The sequence below is a fragment of the Panicum virgatum genome, chromosome 1N (genome assembly GCF_016808335.1).
Source record: "Panicum virgatum strain AP13 chromosome 1N, P.virgatum_v5, whole genome shotgun sequence".
In the NCBI taxonomy this organism is placed as follows: Eukaryota; Viridiplantae; Streptophyta; class Magnoliopsida; order Poales; family Poaceae; genus Panicum; species Panicum virgatum.
Window position 1 is genome coordinate 40,087,879 of NC_053145.1, and position 4,458 is coordinate 40,092,336.

General features: G+C 45.5%; 1 long non-coding RNA gene across 1 annotated transcript; it reads right to left on the reverse strand.

Moving 5' to 3' along the window:
* Positions 1 to 3,232: 3,232 nt before the first annotated feature.
* Positions 3,233 to 4,076, reverse strand: LOC120654084. Its single transcript, XR_005666979.1, has 2 exons — positions 3,747 to 4,076; positions 3,233 to 3,429 (listed from the first exon to the last, which is right to left on the reverse strand). It is a non-coding gene; the product is annotated as an uncharacterized LOC120654084 (long non-coding RNA).
* Positions 4,077 to 4,458: the final 382 nt, after the last annotated feature.

Genomic DNA, 4,458 nt, shown 5'->3' on the forward strand with positions numbered 1-4,458 from the left:
TTTGCTTAGGATGCTCCTGTTCCTGAGTCCTCTCTGGATTTTCTCCTCGATGATGTTTCGGATTTTGTGCATTGTCCTACTAATCATGCAGCAGGTTCGATGTGTTTGAGTTATATTCCTCCAGCAGCTGCTCCATCCTCCTTGGATGTTGAGCAACCGCTTCTTGCTACTAGTCCGGGCGGGCGTGGCCTCGTGCCCCCATCAAGACCTGCTTCAACTACGGGTGTGCGTCTTCCAGTTGGCGCCCCTGTGTAGGCTCCACCTGCGCCTGCACAGCCTACTCCACAAACGCCTGCAGCCCCCTCTGCTCCAACTACTGCTGCACTAGTGCCTGCAGGGCCTGCTACTCGGGCTGGTCGCTTCGGCACTGTCTACAATCATCGTCCCATCGATGGTCCCCTCCCCATTCGACAGTATGGTGCTACAGCAGGTGGACTTCGGCCGCCTGCACCTCCTTCTCAGCCGATGCACGGCCCTTCACCGCCGCCCACTCTACGGCGGCTGACTCATCTTCAGACTGGTACCATACAGCCTGTCAATTATCGGAACTTGTCTACTGATCATGTCGTTGCCTCTCCTATTCTGAGCAATTATTGTAGTACGCTTGCTGATCCCAATTGGCGAGCAGCTATGCAAGATCAGTTTCAGGCCCTGATTGACAATGGTACTTGGAGTCTTGTTCCTTGGCTCGCTGGTGCTAATGTTGTGATAGGAAAGTGGATTTTCAAGCATAAGTGTCATTCTGATGGTTCCCCTGCTCATCACAAAGCTTGTTGGGTTGTTCAGGGATTCTCTCAGCACCATGGCATTGACTATGATGAGATATTCAGTCCGGTTGTTAAACCAGGAACAATCCGGACAGTTTTGAGTATTGTAGCCTCTTGACATTGGCCTATTCATCAGTTGGATGTCAAGAATGCTTTTTTCCATGGCCATCTTGATGAGACAGTCTATTGCCAGCAGCCTCCAGGTTTTGTTGATCCAGCCCTTCCTGATCATGTTTGCCTTTTGCGGAAGTCGCTTTATAGCTTGAAGCAGGCCCCTCGTGCTTGGTACCAACGGTTTGCCACATACATCAAACAGCTTGGGTTTGTTGCCTCGATCTCTGACACGTCCTTATTCGTCTACAAGGATGGCGCCCACATTGCCTATCTGTTACTATACGTGGATGATATTGTGTTGACTGCCTCGTCTACCCGTCTGCTTCATGACATTATTGGTCGTCTACACACTGAGTTTGCTATGACAGATCTTGGGGCTCTTCATCACTTCCTGGGGATATTAGTTACCCATTCTTCAGATGGCATGTTTCTATCATAGCGTCAGTATGCTTTGGATCTCCTTCAGCGTGCTAGTATGAGTGAGTGTCACTCTACGACGACGCCAGTAGACACCAAGGCAGAACTTTCAGCTAAAGATGAAGCACCAGTTGTTGATCCCTCTAAGTATAGGAGTTTGGCTGGGGCTTTACTATACCACACTCTCACTCGTTCTGATCTTGCATATGTTGTTCAGCATGTCTGTCTCTTTATGCATGATTGTAGCGAAAATGGCCTCTCATGCCATATTTCAATATAATGTTTTGGTGATTGATATAGACAACACAACACTTGACTAATATGATTGTTAAGATGACCATTCTCAAGCTTTTAGGTTCAAGTGATGACAAAGAGAAGATAGGCGTAGCTAGGCCCGAAGGGCCGCCCCTACGGTCCAAAGGACAAAGAATTGAAGAGACCGTAAAGAAATCAAGTCAAAACAAACAAGACAGAGACATTTTGCTATCACCGGTTAAACCGATGATGAGCAAATTGTACTCACTGGTGCAATGAACCCAGAAGCTGAGGCTACGGTTTTGTGTCGGTTGAACCGACGATGAAGATATTGAATACGTCAGTGCAACGACAGAAGAAGACCAAGGGTAATGCATACATCGGTTGAACCGATGATACAACAGTCAATTACGTCGGTGTAGTTGTCCAGAGAGTTGGTTTTCAGGAACTCTGGGACAGTTACATGCACCGGTTAAACCGGCGATGAAGATACATTCACCGGTTAGTTGGAAAAAGGTGCTCACCGGTTAAACCGGTGATGACACAAAGTGGATCATCGGTTTAACCGGTGATAGCGCTTTTTGTCAGCCACTTTTCCAACGGCTCTTTTGGGGGTGTGTGGGCTATATATACCCCCAAGGCCGGTTGCTACATATGGTTGGACGCCAGAAAAGTTGAAGGAAGTGTTGCCCAAGTAAACTAACATCTCCAACCATCCTAGCGAAGCTTAGTGTCATATCTAGCGTGTGAGAAGCTTTGAGAGAGTGCTTTGTGCACTTGTATAGGGATTAGTTCTTGCGAGAGCTCCCTTGAGCAAAGTCTTGCTGCGGCAAGCAATCGTGTACTCGTCGTGTGACCCTCCAACTTGGTGTGGAGAGGCAATGACACTTTGTGCGGGGAAGGAGACCCCTCTTGGTGAGAAGCTCCAATAGTGAAGACGGTGTCGTTGGTGACGCTTTGAGAGAGACGGTGGCGGTGGCCTTGTCTTGGTGACTTGGCACCACTTAGCCTTTGCTTGCCGGAAGCCTTGGTGGCGAACACAAGACGGTGATCAAGCGAATAGACTTGGCATCACACTTGTTCTTGTTGGACAAGTGGCCGTGGACGTAGGGAGGGACTTGGTGTCCTAACCGAACCACGTTAAATCGTGTGTCTTCACTACAAAAAATCTGTTGATCCATGACGATTAAATTTCGTCACAGATCACTAAAATACCGTCATAAAGCAGTATCTATGACGATCTCAAATAGCGTCATGTATTGAGCGTCACAGATCACACCTCGTGACATTCCTTAAATTTTCGTCATAGATTGTTTGATCCATGACGTTTCAAAACCGTCATAGAATGCCCCTGGGCCCCCAAAGATCAACCCAAACCCATTTTCTATGACGAAAATTAACGTCATAGATAGCCGCCACATGAATGATGACGTGGCTGCCTACGTAGACGATGACAGGACTGTGGCTGCTTATGTGGCTGCCTACATGGACGATAGTGTATCTGCCTCCGTGGATGATGATGTGGCTGCCTACATGGATGATGGCGTCACCACATTTCCAGCCCACGGCCCATAAAAAAATCTAGTACAACAATTTCAATAGTTTTTTCAGCACATTTTAGGATTCCAATTCCAACCCATGGATCTCATTTCCAAAAATTAAACAGAACATGCATCACATCAAATACAACAACTTTTCATCCAGTATTACATCAAATACAAAGTCTTTCTTCCAACACATCAAGTACAAGTTTTCATCCAGCAAGAATTTTTATTAGCAACTTGTTGCCGTGCTGAACAAAAAAGAACAGAGAACTCTCGATTTTCTTCAGTTCTAATTCTGTTCCATGGCTTCTGTTCTAATTCTCCAGTTTTTTCTGAAATTAAGAGAACAAATGTAATATCAGTGCTTAAGAGTATGCAACTTGTTGCTGTGCAGAGGAACAGAGAAATCTCGTAAGAGTGTGCAACTTAGGCTAGTGATATTCATCAACCATTTCTCTTTTTGCCTCGGTGGATTTTGAACATGTAATAAAGGAAGCCAAGTTCAAACTTAGCATAAGTCACTAGTAAATTGTATGAAATCAACAGATACAATGAAGTCTGAATTGCAATGCAGTATAGCAAACGAAATTTGAACATGAAGCAGTCACAACAACAAGAGAAAACATATCATTTTCAGTAATGATCATACCGAATTTGCTTACTATGTCAAGGTTGAATTTGACCTTTTTATCCAGGGCGGCTGGACCTGAAAACCAATATCAATTGAAGTAACATAGCATATTGTAATAAAAAAAGGCACATCAGAGAGAGTATTAGGGGGTGATTCCTTTCCTTCATGTAACTCAAGTTATGTTACCCATCTAAGTAGACTGCAGCAGCTATTTTCAGTCACTAAGTTATAGTTAGCAACGAGAAGTCTCGACAAGTGCTATTTTCAGCCAAATAATTAAACAAAAGCAGCACCATAGGCATGGACAAGGGCTGACAGCAAAATAAAAAAAATGACATGGCCAAGTGCTCGGATGAACATAAATAAAAATCAGTGGCAAGAATTCAACCTAGCAGAACGGAAGCGAGGACAAGCAGATCCACTCGATTCCTTCATAGATCAAAGGTGTGAGGAATCTACGAGATTTACATGTAATACTACGCAATTAGATGCTGAAAAGGAACAAATCAAGAGGGGGTACAGAAATTACTTGCCTCTGCACCACGAGTTCCACGAAATTGACGCTGCACATCGAAAAAGATGAGAAAGAGAAGGGGATTAGGGTCTGCACGAAATTGATGAGAAGCATAGAGGAGAGGATTGCCAGGAGAGGGGACAAGGGCGCAATGCGTGGATCTTGGAGCAGAGAAGAGGGCAGTGGTCGCCGCCGGCGAGATGGGTGAGGAGCCGC